At 56.7% G+C, this 17,603-nt stretch overlaps 1 long non-coding RNA gene across 9 annotated transcripts in view; it reads right to left on the bottom strand.

Moving 5' to 3' along the window:
• LOC112653397 (uncharacterized) overlaps positions 1-16,425 on the bottom strand; it is a 34,708-nt gene extending 18,283 nt beyond the window's left edge. Inside the window, exons 1-2 of one of the 9 annotated variants that reach the window (XR_007409879.1) lie at positions 16,238-16,425; positions 48-141 (exon numbers count right to left, since the gene is read on the bottom strand). This is a non-coding gene — a long non-coding RNA (uncharacterized LOC112653397). Of the gene's footprint in view, positions 1-47; positions 142-5,762; positions 5,878-16,237 lie in introns of those variants that run through there. The other 8 variants (XR_007409880.1, XR_004814460.2, XR_007409878.1 and 5 more) reach the window with 8 other exon arrangements.
• Between the last annotated feature and the right edge of the window lie 1,178 nt (positions 16,426-17,603).

The raw sequence follows: 17,603 nt of genomic DNA, 5'->3' as shown, positions 1-17,603 counted from the left end.
GGGCAGCGGGCAGCTCCTCCTCCCACGCCCCGGCTCTGGCCACTCACCTTTCCAACCGCGCGCCCTCCTACGAACGGGTGCCAGGGTGAGTTCGTGCCCGAGAAGAGGGCGCCGAGGAGGGAGGCGACTGCGGGGGAGACGCTGTAAAACAGAAAGGAGACATCAGGCGCCCCCCACGCCCGCCTAGAAGAGCAATGCGGTCCCCTCGAAGGTGGGAGTGGGGCACACGCATCCTCCTCCTCCAGGTCACGACCGCAGCCCGGGGCGGCTGCTGGGCGCACCCCGCGCCTCCGTCACGTTCGCCCGGGGCGCGGGAGGGGAGCCGGGTCTTGGCTGAGGAGGCTCCGTCCTGGCCCCGAGCATCTTAGCCTCCAGCGGGCCAGGGACACCTCCGTGCACCTAAGGCTGAGCGCATCACGGAGAGCCTGCCAACAGCCGCCCCAGGACAACCCTGGCTTCCCCGACGGCGCTGCTGCTGGTGAGTCCTGAGCCTCGGAACCTGCCGGAACCGGGACCCCAGGCCATTTGCCGGGAGCCCAGCTGTTAGAAATCAGGAACCCGAGCTAAGTGGGCCTCCTGGCGGCGCCCGCCTGGCCTGGCAAGCTAACCTGGATCCTGCTCCTTTCAAGTCTCTGACACTTGCAGGTGCACCTCCCCAGCCAGCCAACAGGGAACTTTACACCCGTCCGATCCTCCCTCCCAACGGGGGTGCTCCTTGGAGTCCTAATCTGTTTCCCAGTTCCCGGACTGATGGGTATGGTGGGCACTGGGGAAAGAAGGGAGCTGGTCAATTCTTCCATGAAACTCTGGCCATTTATTGGTGCTTTCTCTCTCTCCAGCCAGTGGAGGTTTGAAGCTCATATCCAGATATCCATATGCCCCCCTTGCCCCAAGCCTGGAGAAAGAGCTACCATTTGCCAAACACCCACTTTATGTCAGGCACTTTATTTGTATATTTTACTTAATTCTCACATGATCCCTGGAGGTGCAGTTACTTATGTTACCTCCATTTCATAGATGAGGGGAAACACAAATCTGGAGAGGTGAGGTGATTTGTCAAGGATATACTGAGTGGTGATGGCAAAAGCATGCCCCTCCCCCCCAAAAAAACCCTGCCTCACAAGAGTGGGTGTCCTCCTCCACCCTCCAGCTGCTGCCCTTCTGCAATTTGGATTGTTGGTTTAATAACCCAGTCTAGGATTGTCCCAGGTCTTCCACTCTAGTGCCTCGGCTCAGGAATTGTCACCCCTAGGGACAAAAAAAAGGCCACAGGCCAGTCCCCCTGCTCACCCCGTGACCAGTGAATGAGGAATTCCTGCAGCCTCTCTGGGCACCCCAGAGGCATTTCCATCCTTCTCTAGCCTGGATCCAGAACCTTGGGGGAATCTGGCAAAGCCTCATGCTGGCCAACAATCCACTCCTGAGTTTTAAAATCCCAGTCTACACAGTCAAAGAAGTGGGTGACCTGCATTATTACCAGGATAATTCATGCAGGAGAAAATGAGATGAAGGGGCAGGCTGGGCATGATATTTTTACGCACAACCCCAATGAGGACTCGAGGGGATTCAGGAGCTAAAAAGAGGATCATTGCAAGGAAATGCCCCTTTCTCTGGTTTCCCGAAAAAGATTTCATCCCAAGTGATAATCAGGCAGAAAGCCACGTAACTCCCCCAACCTCCAAAGCTGAAAGGCGCTTTTTCTTTAAATGACGCTAACGTGACGTTAATGTTTCTTTTTTTTTCAATGAAACCTCCTTAAAAGACAATATCCATTAAAAAAAATTATGCCCATTGGGCCTGATAAATTTTAAGAAAACACAAATTTGGTCTTTTTCAGAAGAGAACCAGGGAAACAGCCCCACCTCCAGACTGCCCGGGGTGACAAAGATGGCAGCTGAAGGTTTAGATGGGGTGGGTACAATCGGACTTGGGAGCTGCCAGGAATGGGGGTAATGGAGGGCACGAGGTCTGCAGCCACACTCTCCAGAGGGCAGAGGAGGAGAGGTCCCTTTCAAAATGAATCCAAATCAATGATGTGAGACCAGCCTAGCCAGGAGGAATCCCTGCCCAACTGGCAGTGCATCTCCACCCTAACAAGACAGAGAAAACTCCAGAAATGCCACCCTGTACATTCCTGTGACAGACAAAGCCCCAGGATTTGGCCAGAGACAGAGAGCAGCTCCACTCACAGCACACCCTAATTCATGGTGTGTGTGTGTGTGTGTGTAACACTAGGTTGCAAGCTGATGGGGTGGGGGACGGGCTGACCACTGAGGGGTTGGAGTGCCTGTACAGATGGAAGCTGAAAGGAAGTTCTAATTAGCACAAAGCCGGCACCTTCCATTAATAGCTCTCTGTAGGCTCCTGGATGCCGCTGAAGAGAGGCAAGTTGGAATGTGTGAGGCTCACCTGTCCCCGGCTCATTAACAAACCTTGGGTGAGAACAGGGCTGTCCTGGCAGAAGACCAGCCCAAATCAGCTCCACCCCCCACCCCCCAAAAAATGTAATTACAGGTCTGACTTCTGGGCCCATCCGAGGGAAAAGTGTTAACGCCCAGGTTCAATGTGACCCTAAACATGGAATCTCTGGACATTCACTCTGTCAGGCCTCTGAGGACAGTGCTCCCTCCAGACTTGAAATAAAACCTTAAAAAAGAGTCCTAGCATACATTTCCATGTCTGTGAAACTCTAGACATGTCAAACTAATCCAGGTAAGAGACATCAGAAGGGAGGTGAGCAGGGTTTGATTGAGAAGGGGCAGGAGGGAAGCTTTTGGAAGGGAAGGAGATGCTGTCTGTCTGAGCGTTGGCTACATGGGTGTAACTGCACTTGTCAGAACCCAAACAACTACACACCTATGATCTATTTCTATATGTAAATCATACTTTGAATAATACATATGCAGATGTATTACATATTGCGGCTTCTATCACACAAATATACATACAAAGGTCTCAGCCCCTCACTGATTTCTCCATAGCCGGTGATCTCCCCATGTGAAGGTTCGTTCACACCCTTTTCAAGGGTCACAGTGGAGAAAGGGGCCAGAGCAGATGGGGAAATGGGCTGTGCACATCTCACAAACACATGGCCTCGGCTGGCCGGGTAGGGAGAAGGAATGTCTGAATTGAATCAATTAGCTGCAGAAAACTTCAGAAAAGAAGTAAGGCCCTTCATAAAAACAAAGCCCACTCCTTAATCCCCAAAGGCAATCCTCTCCCCCATTCCCATGGCTATTCCTCAGTAAACAAAGAAATCCCTCCTTCCACATCCACACCTCAATATTCATTATGAGCTGACGTTAGAGGCTGCATTCCAGCCTCCCAGAGCGCCCTAATGACTGGAAACCTAAGTAAGGGCAGACGACTTGCAGGGCTTTCCTTCGGTTTCTCTCCACCTCTCCATGCCTCTCCCCTTCCCAAAGCAGTCTGTTCTTTCTTCCTTCCTCTCTCTCCCTCTTTCTCTCCTTTTCTTCAAATTAACGAATAAGGAAAGCAAGGCAAGCAAATCAAGGCAGAGACATCACTAACTCTACTTTGTTCATTTATTTTGACAAGTGCAGTTTAATTTTAATTATTTATGATAATACTTCATAGTAGAAGAGTAAATGTGCTGGGGTATATTTGGTAACATTAATGAAGTCTGCCTAATAGGAACCTTCACTCCAGCACCCCGCCTGGAGAGCTGCCTGCTGGAGAAGTAGGGTGAGGCCACTGGCCTGTGGTAGGGTTTGCAATTTTTTTGTGGGGGTGGGGGACTTAATGGGTTTGAGGATTAGCAAAGGGAAAATTAACCTGATTCTAGAGAAGAGGCAAATACGCAAGCCCATAATCGTGTGTCGATGTGGATTGTGTGTATTTAAACACCGAGAGAGCACACTTTGTGATAAGGAGGCCCAGGCGTGCACACATGCCACATGCATATTTACACATGAATCTCAAATGTGCAAATCAGCAGAGGCCTAAAGAAATTAGGCTCTGGGCAATTAAAAATTGAAATAAAAAATGGAAAATGTGATACACAGAGTTCTATATCTCTTCAAAGTACCTTTCTCCTACTTATGTGCCTCAAGTGGGCAAACATGGTGAAAAATGTGGAGGATCATAAAAAGGTAGGGGGTTTCTTTAGCTGATTACTTAGAAATGCTCCCTTCAACACACAATGAACCATGAAAAACGGGTCTCAGTCAATGCAACGTCATTTTAAATGGGACTGATATTTTTTTTATAGCTCCCACTCAACCCTGCCACCATCCTTAACATAACTGATGGTCATATAAGTGTGTGATTTGATAACGCAGACCTTATATACAAGAATACATATACTATATACAGAAACATGTAATCACTTGCCCCCAACACATAGATATTTGGTATACCTCAAGATACACACTCCAAAGTATTTACACGAGTATTTCCTACAATAATGATAGACTTGTCATGATACAATTAATGCTTAATTTTTAAATGTAGAGAAATAGCTGACCCTTGCTCTTAAAATAAATAAAAAGAACCTCAAGACCTCCCTGCTCCTCATCTCTACCTTGTTGCCAATGCCCAGGGTGATTTAGGAACATTTCGGGAGATAGGAGAGGGTTATCTTGAGACCAACTGCACTATTAGCTAGCCGATTACTGGATGATTCCAGTGGGGGAAAAGCAAGGTCACTTCACGACTAGAGTGTGTCAAAGGTTCAGAGAAGAGGGCTCCTTTCTAGACACCACCATGTGTGTGTGAGAGAGACAGCGTTAGGAGAACCTGCCTGCACCCATGAAGTCCCTTGGAACAACTCCCTACCCTCCAAGCGGTGGAATGTGTTGGCCATCAGGAAGCGATCATCAGCTGGAGGCACCTGGCTCCCAGCTTTCTCGAATGGCCCCAAGCTCCTCAAGCCTTTCCCCTTAAAGCTGTGGCCTGGCTCTGGCGTGGGAAAGGCAGTTTGGAGCTTTTCACAAATCCAGTATCCCCTTGAACCAAAACCAATTAGCCTGGCCCAAGGTCCTGTCATTGAGGCCCTGGCCCTCCTTTCAAACCCCTGCGGCTCAATTGCGGTGAGGGGCCGGCCAGTGAATGCAGGGACCACTTTAAGTGGTGCTTAAGCCGGACCGGCCTGGAAGGAAGGAGCCAGTGCTATAGGAGTGGCAGCGGCCCATTCTCAGAGGCGATGACCAAGGTTTTGTTCCAGCCACAGCCCCCACCCTGGCTCTATTTTTAAGCACCCTCCTCTTCTCTCCATTCCCAGCTGCCTGGAAGAGCGATGAAAAAGCTGTCTCTTGGAAGCCATGAGACACCTAAAGTTGGCTGTCCCCAGACAGAAAGGACATCCTCAAGTTCTGAGTTCTGTCCTGGATAGTCTTGCCTCCCCTGCTTAGGGAGAAGGTGCCCTAACCTTGATAGAGCACCCAGTGTGTACTGGATGCATTCCATGAGGACAGCCTGCACACCAACCCATCTTACAGAGGAGAAAACTAAGACTCATAGAGGGGAAGTGATGTGAACCCAAATCACAGCACTGGAAAGCAAGGCAATTTGGGGGAAAGCTGTGAGAGCTCCTGAACACCACTGTCTTAGGAAGAGAGAGAGAGAGGAGGTTGAGAGATAGACCAAGATGGGCCTCTGGGCCAAGAGGAGAAAGAAGGGAGAACCACCCCGGAGTAATGGGAAAGTCTGGCAGGTGCCCCTCGGCACAAGCTGGGAGCTCTCCCAAGGCCCTGCCCACGGCCTCCCTTCTGACCCCCCAGCCCGACCCAATCTCCACTGACCCCAGGCAGAACGGGGTGGGCGTGGGCAGGTGCCACGGCCTTCCTCCGCCCGCCCGCCTCCTCCTCTCCTCCCCACCCGTCCAGGCGCAGGGAAGACGCGCCCTCTGCGAAGGGCGGCACTGCCAGGGCGCCCTGGCCGTCGCCATGGTGACGCTCATCCCACCCTAGGCCGGAGCTGATTGGTCACTCTCTCCAGGCTGGCGGGGGTGGGGGGACCGCGGGGGCTAAAGTCAGGGCGGGATGGGGGACAGAGACGCCTCGACACGCGCGCGCGCGAGCGATGCCAACGGGGGAACGAAGGCTATTAAAATGGCGCCGCGGCCTCCAAGGGGCGGCCGCCGTGGGAGCGCAGACCCGGGCTGGAGCCATCCGGCCGGCTCTCCGGCCCGCGCCGCGTCGCCCGGGTCCCGGAGGGCGCACCGCCCGCGCCGGGGCCGCCCCCTCCCCGCCTCTACGGCCCGGGCGCGCAGGCCGGCACACCCCAGCTGGCCGGGCCCGCCCCGCGGCACGTTCGGGCCGGGCGAGCGCCGCGCGGCGGATTAGCCCGGAGTCCGCGGACCCGAGGGCGCGGGGCGGGCGCGATCCGGGGTGTGAGGGCGGGGCGGGGCGGCGGCCGCGCGTCTAATCCCGGCGCTGCGTGTGGGAGCGGCCGGATCAGGGAATTAGCGCTGTAACTTCGGATTAGTAACGCTCGCTAAATGAGCGCCTAATTCCGACCCTTCATGCTTTTCAGCGTCGCGGCTGGGCCCTGGGAGGCCTCCTGGCCTCGCTCCCTGCGCGCTCTGGTCCCATTTCCCGGGAGGTCAGATCGCGGCCGCGGAGAGCGCCCCGGCCAGTCTGCATCAGGCCTCCTCTGGTCGCGTCCGCAGCCGGACTTCTCGGCGGCGCTCGGTGATGCCAGCTCTCCATTCGCCGGGGCGGAGGCCCGCCCGATCCTACAGTCAGTCGTTCAGGGTTGGGAGTTCGTGGACCGGTGAGAAGGAACCCTTGATGCCTCACTCCCCATGGAAGCTGCCCAGATCTCCGCCCCACCGGGGGCTTGGTGTGCGACCTTGGGCGAGCCCCTGAGCCTTACCAAGCTCGGTATTTCTAGATGTCGAATGGAAGGGGTTGGGTGAGGAGCATCTTTGAGATCCCAACCAATTCTGGCTTTCGAGCTGAAGCTTCAATGGCGTTTTCAGGTTCCCCAAAGCCTTTTTGGATTGGGGCAGGGTGGGGAGGAGGAGTGCTGATTTATGGCAAGGGTGAAGCTCAAATTGCCCCAATCTGGGGAGCCAAGTGGCCAGAGAAGGCCTGAGGGAAGGCTTCCCTGAGACAGGGGGAGCAGGGCGGTGCGAGGTAGGGGAGGAGGGCTGAAAAGGCTTGAGACCCAGCGGGGTTCCTTCAGGCCCCTGCAAATCAGAAGAGGTTTGATGGAGGTTTGTGGGGCGAGGCACCTGATTATGACCCTGTTCCTGGGACTTCAAGTGTCCAGAGGGGATTTGAACGTGGCTCTTTGGGGGAAGGCATTCATACCCGGAGGCCGAAATCCGGAGGGTTGGCCTCTCTCTGAAGGCGGTTCTGGTATAGGGCGGGGTCCGGGAGGTTAGGATGCCAGCGCACTCTGTCCGCTGAAGCCCGGCCCGCTGCCGCGATCCTTCCCCTGATCTGGAAGGTTTGCATCAACGGATTTTCGTAGAAAGCGGTAAGAAAACCGCATTCTCCCCTGCGCAGACTCCTCCTCCCCCGGACCCAGATTTCAGGACTGCCCAGACGGTTTGGGATCTTGCTGTTTAAAAATAAAAAACAGAAAACTCATTTGAACTGTATAGTCACAGCTGTGAGGCTGCAAAACCACTGGTCTACTAGAAGGACTAGTTCTTGCAAAATAGCAAAGGGATGGGGATGATGGGAAAGGAAGATGGAAGCCCTGGGGCCCGGGGCCAGCTGGCTAGCAAGGCAGGCAGGCAGCACAGGGTGAGGGTCGGGAAGAGCTGCTCTGGTTTCCTCCGAAATGAGGATCGTAGCATAGGCTCCCAGGTGCACTTGGAAGGGAGGGGCAGCCCAGGGTATGCTGTGCTCCTGGCCTGGTGGATCCTGAATGGCACTTGCCACCCTTCCCCAGCCTCTCCGAAGGAAAAAGAGAAACTGGCTTTTAAAAGTGGGGGGTGGGGTGGGACACACAGGATCCATGAAAACCTCTACCTGGTGATTACCTCTGGGGACAGAGGAGAGCAACTGACTTTCCTGTCTATTCTTTTGTTTTCTTATTTCATTTTTATTTTCAATAGCCAACACATTCATGTGGTTCAAAATTAAAAATGTGGCACAGACAAAAGTCCCCCTCCACCGTCCACCTCAGCCTCGAAGTTCCTCTTCCCAGGACCAATAGATTTCCCTTTCGTAATATTTGATTTTTTCCCTTTTACACATTTAACCTATTTTCAAAATAATTGTGTTAAGAAAAGGCAAAAAAAAGGGGGGGCGGGGGGCGAGGGGAGGCAGGTTTGAAGGAATGAGAGTGGAAAAAGATTTCTATTATTACAAGAGGACTTAGGCAGGTTCGGGGTAGGAGCAGGGAACACGGGCCTTATAAATAAGAAAGAGGCTCTGGGGAATGAAGTGGGCCAAGATGGAAGTGACCAGGAGTAAAGTGACCCCAGCCCAGCTCTGCACTTCTGAGCTATCTGACTCTGGAGGAGTCGTTTCCGTCTTCCACATGTTTCCTGGTGTATATAGGGGCAAGGTGATGATGGAGGGTCATGTCTGGGTGGTGGCTCAAGTCCCTTCCAGATTGCTCATCACATCACTCACAACCCCATATACCTTGAGATCCCTCCAAACCAGGAGTGGGGGCTGAATCTATATTGGATCCTTTCTTTCCTAAGGCAAGGTTAAGGTAGCACTCAGGGCTGGCTCTACAACCACTCATCGCCAGCCAGCAGCCTAGGTGGTTCCCAAGCTTCGGGAGCCCTGAGCTTCAGGACAAGTTGAGGTGTCAGGGAAGACAGAAACCTGGAGGTAGGCAAGAACCTCAAGAGGGACCCCAGCCAGCACTGTTTGCTATGTGGGACCCAGATCCTCCAACAGTGATCAGGGGCAGCCCCACTCCCCACACCCAGCCAAGAGGGGCTGGGAGCCTGAGTGGCCGGGTGTGCTGCATTGGGTTGCCATGGAAACCGAATGCAGATTTCCCCCAATTGCTTTTTTATTTGCTAGACATTGTAATACATCTTATGTTGGGGGGGGGGTGGTTGAGTGACGCTGGGAGCCTGGCTGCACCTTAACCACTCAGGGAAGTTGAGGAGGCGCGGGCGGGAGTGGTCTGGCCGCCGCTGGTGCAGAGGTGGCGCGGGGTTGGGCTGGGTCCCGCCCGCCCGCCGGAGCTTGGTTTGTATGCAGGGCAGGGCCGGCCCGTCGGGGAGGGAGGCCCCCGCCTCGGCCCCTAGCCATTGAGCGCACTCCTCGCCAGTTCTGCTCCGCTTCACGCTGCACACAGACCCCCCAACTGCACACAAAGGCAGCTGCCAGAGCCCGTGAAAAGTGATCAAATTATCAAGAACTTGACCTCACCGAGGGGCGAAGCTCCGGCAACCCCCAAGCCGTATGCTAATGGCGCTCAGGGGCTGACTCGTCGAATAATTCGATAAAGGCCGCTTTGTTAGCGGCGGGGCAGCCCCCTGCCCACCCCTTCAATCCCCCCACCCCCACCCCCTACCGGCCGCCGTCTCTCTCCCATCGCATTTGCATCCCAAAATCCCCGTCCGCAGCTCCAGGAGAGGATTGTTCCAGCCTGATTTATGGGGTGAAGGCAAGGCTGGTGCCTTCCCCGCCAGCGACCCTTCTGCAACCCCAGCCCCCTCCCTTCCCCCGGTCCTCTCCACTTTGGGGTTCCAGCGCCGGCGCTGGGGGATGGAGTGGGGGGCGGAGAAAGAGGAGGAGTAGGGGAAAGGCTGGCAAGTTCCTCCAGGGTACGGAAAGTGTCCCTGGAGAGAGAGCCGAGGTCAGGTACCTGGTCCGGGCGCGGCCGCTCCGCCGGGCTGGAGTCCGCTGGGCCGGCACTGGGCTCCTCTGGGTTCCTCCGGCTCGTGCGGGCCGGGGCGGCCAGCGGGGCGGGCGCTCGCACGCAGAAGTTGTGAGAGTCATTTCTACTTTCGGTTATCTAGCTTTATGACGGCTCTGTGGCACTCATACAGCTAGATAACCAAAGAGAGAAACGGGCCTCCCTTCGCCACCGCCGCTGCCGCGCCGTGGGCCCCACGTGCCGCTGCCTCTGGGAGCGGGAACCGGAGCGGGCGCCGCTCCCGGAGCCCCAGGCGCACGCGGAGAGCCAGAGGGGACCGACAGACACACAGACACACTGACTCCCACAGCCGAGGGCGGCAGCCCCCGCCCAGTTCCCTCTCTCCCGCCCTCCCTCGCCTTCCTAGCGCGTTCCTCCCCGGCTCCCCGTTGCGTGCGTCCGGGCACCGGCGCCGGCAGCGCGCTCCGACGGCGTCCCGGGGCGCACGGAGGGCACCCGCGCCGCGCGCTTCGCCAGCCTCGGGCGCCGCGGCCGCCCCCAGCGCACTGGACCGCCAGCCCTCCTCTCGCACGCTAATCGCCCCGCGGGGAAGTGACGTCAGTCCAGGGATCCGCCAATCACAGGCTCTCATTCAAATCCCAGCCCCCTTCCCGCGCTCCGCACCACCCAGCCTTACAATGGCCTCGGCGTTCACGGCTTTCCTTCCCGGAGGCCGAGAGGGCGCCTACTCTGCCCTCAAAAGCGGTGGGGCTGCGCTCCTGGGTGCGCACCGTCTGGCCTTCCCCCCAAACTCCTCTGCCTTCCCCAAGTCCCAGGGAGCCTGGCAGCCACCGCGAACCATCAGTTAGGGACCTGCGGTGATGAGGTCTGGGGGCACACGTGGTGGGGCGTGGTAAAGGTCTCTCCAGGGCGGCCAAGCGCGCACCTGGGATGCCTAGAGCCGAGGGTAAGAGCCGGTTCACCTTTAGGTTCCCTTTTCTTCTCCCCACGCTCAGCACCTTCCAGCACCAGCCCACGCGCGGAAACTGAGAGTGGAGGCAGGAACCAAGCGTGAGGATCGGTGTCCCACCCATAGTGTTCCCGAGCTATGCTACGCTCGGGCCAGGCCCGGGTGCCCAGTACCAGCTGCTGGGTCCCTCCTCTCTTGAAACGTCTAGGAAGGTACAGCCGATTGTGTCCGCTCGCAGATGAACTAGGCTGCTGGTTAAATTTACGTTTCACCGAAAAATGAAAACACAAAGCCAGCCTCAGCCCTCCTCCTAGGGCTCTCCGCACACACCTGACCTACTCACTGGCAAGTGGGTCAACAGGGAAAAGGGATCCACGCTGGATCTCCCGGGATCACCCCCAACTGAGCCTAACAGCAGACCTGGAGAGGCCCTATTGCAGCCTTCTTCTCACTCACCCCAACCATCACCCTCTTCCTCCTTAATGCTGTGGCTACCCTTCAGCCTTGGGTGCTGGGATTCACCTTCCCCTGCCACTCATCCTCAGGATGCACAAGATTAAATATGAAAAAATGTGATATCTTTGCTCTCAGATGCCCCCAGAAAAAAATTTCAGTCCAAGACACAGAGGGAGATCCAGGAGCAACACAGGCAGGTGAATTTCCAGCTTTTGGTGGTCTAATACACATGGGTTTTTTTCCACCCAGGGGACTCCTACTGCTGTGGTCTGTGAGGACCACTGTAAGGCTGGGCAGAGATACCTATGAGGGTACATCTTAGTAGGGCCTTGGGCACCTAGCCACTCTGAGCTAGGCAAATCCCTGCAGAATGGGTTCCAAAGAAGAGAGCAAAAGAGGTTGGTTTGGAAAGGATTTCATGATTTCTCTAAATATCCTTTACTCCCCTATTTTTCCCTAAAAATGACACATCTCCATCTTGTCAATTTCCTGATCTTGTCAAGTTCCCGTTGCCCCACCACATATTTCAGGTTTGTTCTATTTTCATCCTGACCCTAAATCCAAGGCAGCCTATATCCCACTCCCATCCCAGCCGGCTTGTGCCAGACCAGACCTGGCATTTACATATCTCCCTCCAAATCCCATTTTGCATACACATTCCTTTTTCCAGAAGGCAAACACGAGCCAGACCGAGCGGCAACAGTGGAGAAATGGAGAAGCAGGCAGCAGCCCTGGGGAAGGAACCACCCGAATTTGGGCCCGAGACAGTTAATTCCAAAGGATTACCATAATTGGGAGGCGCCCCTTGCTTCCCCTCCTCCTGCAGCTCCAGGAACCTGCACTGTCTCCCCTTCTTGGTGTATGTGGGGGTGGCCTCCTGAGCCCCAGTTCTTCTGGGCCACCCGGGGTGGGAAGGGTGGGGCTGCGGAGGCGGGAAGGGGCGGAGAAGCAAGGTTCACCTGCGGGAGAGGGAAGGGAGAGAGGGAGCAAGGGGGGAGAGAGAGCGAGGAGGGAGCCCCTCCGAGTGTGATTTAAGCAGGATGCTGCACAAAATGGCTCCTCAGCGAGGCTCACGGTAACACAGCGGCGCCGGAGGCCCGACTGGCAAGCTGAGGGGAGTGGGGGCCCTGGGAGAAAGAATTAAAAGCCCGATTTGGATCCAATTCAAATGCACGGGAGGCCACCATCATCAAGGCCACATCTCTGCTACCCTTTTTGGGAAACTGAGTCCCTTGGTGGGGAGCAGGTGAGGTTGGCTGGGGGCTTCTGTGCTCTGCTTCAGTGGGACTGTCTTGGAATCCTTCCACCTCCACCTTCAGCACCTGGCCATCATGGCACCACTCCCATGAAGGAGGCCACGGTGAGGATGTAGGATCCTGGCCTTGAGGATGGAGGGTGCAGGGAAAACACTGCTCTGGTGGGTCAGGACTGGCTGCAGTCTTTGTGGCCTGGTGTCTGGCCTCCACAGCTTAGCTCAATTTAGACAGGGGCCAGGAAATGGTCCAGGTTGATGCCGGGTGGAGGGACACCTCATCTGGCACCATCAGATGAGGGTGGCAGGATGCTGGGCAGGCCCATTCCAAACAGGACTGACGAGGACCCCATTAACCCTGGCCCATCTCCCTCTCATCTGCACGTTCTATGCACTTTGTCCCAAACCAAGCGCCTAGCCTTGGCCCATGCGCTGCAGTACAGGCCCTAAGATCAATGGAAAGCAGGCACTGGGTCTGCCTGAATGCTGGGTGCTGACAGCAACACGCTGATGGTGGTGGCTGGCCCTGGCCACGGTGCTGAGAACCGGCTACCGGACCTCTCTCTCCACCACTCCATTTGCCCCAAACTTCCTCATTTCTCCCCAAACGTGAGATCCAGGGACACCAGCAGCTACCAGCAAAAAGTAACAGCAGCCAGAGGGAGAGCCCCAGTCGCAGGTGTCTCCTCAAGAGGAGGCTTTCCTCCTGGGCATGTCTACCAAGGGCTAGAGACTCCATGTTTCATATTCAAACCTCTATCAAAGGACAGAAAGGATCCTGGCCCCCACCTCCCTAGCTGTATCTATAGCAATGCCCATTCCTGCTGCAGCCACAGTGTGCCCTGTACCCCTTCAGATTCTTACAACTACAACACTGACTCACCCACACACACACAAGCACACACACACTTGGCCCAAATGCCCATCTAGCAGCCAATCTAAGGCAGGTGGCAGATAGCTTGCCTGTGCACACGTTTGTTTCTATGAGCAGTCTTGTAACCACTGGGGACCTCAGCTGCTTGGGGTCCAAGCTGGCTTTGGCCCGTCCCTGTTTCCTGTTGGTGGTTACACAGATCAGTGCAGGGTCCTATGATTACCCACAGGAGTGTGCCCCAGCCCCCATTTAGGACACAGTGAATTAAGGGGTTACATAGAAGGAGAGTGAGCAGTTGTGACTAGCCAACAGCTCTGTGCAGGCACCCAATATCCTGTGACTAGACTTGCCCTGGTCCAGAGGCTGGGAGCCTGAGACCAATGGAGCTCCTTCCTCCATTGGAGGACAGTATCACCAGTCACAATCCAAGGTAGATCCAGGGTGCCTATTCCCACTGTTCCCTCCTTCCCTGTTCCTCCCTCAGGCCTACGTTTTGACTAAGCTTGTCTTCCTATTGTGTGGATTCTGGACATCCAGCGCTGAACTAATTGGACCCAGATGGACCCAGCTCCCTGCACCCAGGGTCCCCAGGAATCCACACCCACTCTCCTATTCACATGGTCAGCTAGGCTGTAGTGCCCTCTCTGGCTCCCACATCTGGCCTCCCTTTTCTCAGAAGCTGAGGCTCAGGCATGCAGGGTGTGGGCCCAGGAGGCTCAGGCTGGGCAGAAACCCAGAAACACCTCTACTGAAAAGGCCTGGGAACAACGGCACCCCTCCCCTGGGGTCTGCAGCAGCTGGCATTGCTAATGGAAGCTCCTGCATTTGAACCTTGCAAGACACCTGCCCCCTCAGTGCTCACCTAGCCTACCTAACCCTCTGGCCTCTGTCCCTTGATTAAAAGCCAGTCCCTCAAACTCTATCCTTTCCCTCTCTGCAGCTAAATAATCCATATCTCCTCCAGGAGACAGCAGGCTTTCAGCCCTGGCACCTGAATTTCTCAGGACTGGGATCGTGTGTTTCTGAATGTATGCACTACTCCCATGACCTGACCCCACAGAGTCTCTCAGCTTCTGCTACCACTCTGTTTTGCCGGGGCCAAGCCTGGATTCTTCCCCCACTGCCGTCTCCCAGAGAAGCCCCCCTCCACAGCCTCATCCTCCACTACTGCCCTCATTCTTCCCAAGCTCACTGGAGCCTGGGCTGGCTGGAGGAGGCTGCAGAGACACCCTCCAACAGATCTGAGAGGCCTGTTCTCAGGCAAGGGGTGCGGGGTGAAGGGGGGGCGATGCCGGGAGGTAGGGGGCAGGGGGGAGTAGCAGAGCAGAAAGGCTTTCCCAACAACTTCCCATTACAGAGGGGGAAAGTGTACCATAAATCTTGTCTAGAGTGGGTGCTGTGTGTTGCATTATTTCTTTAAATTTTCTTTTTTTCAGGAAGCCACTTTCTGGGTTATTATTTTTTGTTAGGGAGGAGATGAAAAGAAAGAAGAGAGTCAGGGGCAGAGGTGAGGAAGGGGGCGGTCCGGAGACTCCCGGGAACCTCACTTTGGAAACATTCTTTCCTTTTTGGTAAACCGGTCTGCAGTCCCAGAACTTCCATGGGCCCCTCGCCCCTCCCCTTTCTGCACACCCGAAAGGCCGAAGTCCTCACCTCTGGGCGCTTCCCACTGCCCCATGACCCTTGACCTTGGCCTTGACGATTTGCTGGGGATGTGGGGTCCGGCCCCAGAGGCTGAGCCCTGCCCCCCGCCCGCAGTCAGAGCGCACCCCTCACCCCGCCAGCGACGGGAAGCCCCGAGCCGCCCGAGCCGCCCGAGGGGGCAGAGCAGGGATGCCCCAGCCCCCTCTCCCAGTCCAGACCAGCTCCCCGGTGCTGCTACCGCCCTCGCGCCCTAGCCCCCGCTCCCCAGCCTCACGGAGACACAGCAGGCGGCGGCACTTACGGACCGGGAAGGGGGCCGGGGGCCCGCGAGGCAGCGGCGGGGGTGGGGCGGCTGCGGGGACCGCAGCTCCGCGGCCCCTGATGAGGCGCGGTCGCGGGCTCAGGCCCGGCTCCCGCCGCTCTCCGGGAGCCCCTGCCTCGGCGGGCGCATGGCCGGGAGCCGCGGGAGGCGGGCACGGCAGCGGCGGTGCGGGGGCTCCCGGCGGCGCGCGGCTTCTCGGGGCTCTGAGCGGCTCCCAGCGCCGCCTTCTCGGGCGGGCACGGCCCGCAGTGACGTCAGCGCGGCTCCCCCCGCCCCCCTCCCCTCGCCCGGACCAGTGCGGAATGGAGGGGGCGGAGGCAAGCTGCGAGGGGCGCCCAGCCCCGCGCCCCGCGCTTCCTTCCCCCGCCCCGCGTGCCTCCCAGCTTTGCCCGGGGAGTCGCGGCGCCATTCAAGCCTTCCGTTCCCACCCGCACCCTCCCCCTCCCCCGCCCCCGCCCCCGCCTCCGCGCGCTGCCAGGCTCGTCCAGAGCGACCAACGACCTGGGAGGTGGCGGCGAGCAGCGGGTTGGAAGCCTCGCAGGCAGCTCTGAGCTCAGGGATCCAGGCTGCTTTGGGGAGAATGGAGAGCTAAGGAGATGGGGGCGTCTACCCCCCGGGCTGCAAGCGTTGGCTCTAAGCAAGTGTTGGTTCGGCTGAGGGTATCCACGCCGGACTGACCGGTCCCGGGGACCCCATGGAAGCTGGGAAGGGATATTTTAGCTAGGAGAAAGGTGTGCCTTTCGGAGCGAGGGTACCCTCCAGGCTCGGTCCGGCTTCTCCAAGACCCAGTGCTGCCTTCCCCCTCCCCCACCCGCCCTGGGCGGTGCACCTGCGAACTCGGAGCGCTGGGCGGACGGCGCCCCGGAGCCGCTGTCCAAATGCTGAACTCGCCCTCCCGAGAGGCTGGCTCCCGACGCCCGGCTTCCCACCGCTCCGCGGCACCCGCAAGGGAAGGCAGGGGCTGGTGGGACTTACTGCGCGAAGCTCCGGGAAACTTTGGTGCTTCAGGATGGTAGAGGCAGGCTCCAGGGGAGGAGGCGAGTGGTCAAGGCGCCTTGTCGGTCGCCCTCCCTCGCCAAACCACAGTCTTACCCGCGCGTCCCGGCCGCTCGCCCAGGGTCCCCTCCGCCTACGTGTTTCTCCCGCCTCCACAGCAGGGGAGGTCCCTCCGGCTGAACTTGTCAGCGAGTCTCACCATCCATCACGAGCCAGACAGACAGGCCAAGTTCACGAGCAACGCTGTTAACTCCTTGCAAACCGAGCGCCTCCCACCGGAGGGAACCGCCTAGCTGGGGCGTGCTATCTAGCTCCGATTCCAGAGGCAGCGCTTCCAAGAAGCAGTGGCCCTTACGGCTTTTTTCTTCTTCCCTACTTCTCTCTTTTCTAAGCAACTTGAGGAAAGGGCTCGGAGAGGGAAAGAGGATGTCTCCCCCTCTAATACACATGCCCCACCCCAATGTCTTTCCTGACCATTTCTCCTGTCATTTTACTTACTCCTTCGGTCTCCATAATCTCTCCAGATTCTCCTCTTCTAAATTGGTTGGATATCAGTGTAACTCACTACTTTTCTAAATTTCTTCCCCTTCTTCCATTTTGTGACTGTGCTCGTTGTAGAAAAATTGGAAAGTTCAGAAAAAATATAAGAGATAATAACAATTGGCCTTAATTTCTACACCTAGAAGCCTGACTTGAAAAGAAAAGAAAAAAGAGAATATTCTCATTAGAAGAATCTAGATTGCTGCTTGTATGAGGTGGGGAGAGCAAACAGGCTGGGGATACCCAGCCTTTCTAAACTGGTTGGGAAAGGAAGAACAAAAATAAATTCTGAGAAAGGGATCAGAAAGAGAAACCTGTCTAGAGAGATAATGCCAGAGAGGCCTCGCAGAGACCCAGCGTTAGACCCAGGGAGACTACATTTACAGTCTCTGCTGGGGAACCAGAACAGGACCCACACACTCCTTTCCCCTTCTCCACCTTTTGACCCTTATTCCAGCCCCCGAAGCCCAGAGAAGCTTCTCCCAGGCCTCCTGGGCAGCCTAGCTTCAGAGCCTGACCCAAAATGCAAGTCTGAGGGGGATGGGGAGTCTGGGGAACCCCGGTCATCTCCCGGAGCACTTTCTCAGCCTCTCCCTGTGGTCAGGCAGACTTGGGCCACTCCCCCCTCCCCCCATATCCTATTGAATTCCTGGCGTCTGGTAGCTGGCGGCAACTAGGGCGACCTACCAACTTTTCCCCTGGGCATTCTCTCAAACCCCCCCACCCCCCAGGGCTTTCTTTTCTTTTCCCTTCGCTCTCTTTGAAAGGAGGCACCCAGGCCCAGAACGTGTTCTGCAGTTTAACT

The sequence above is a fragment of the Canis lupus genome, chromosome 3 (genome assembly GCF_003254725.2).
Source record: "Canis lupus dingo isolate Sandy chromosome 3, ASM325472v2, whole genome shotgun sequence".
Lineage (NCBI taxonomy): Eukaryota > Metazoa > Chordata > Mammalia > Carnivora > Canidae > Canis > Canis lupus.
This window is presented reverse-complemented; position numbering and strand designations above follow the sequence as displayed.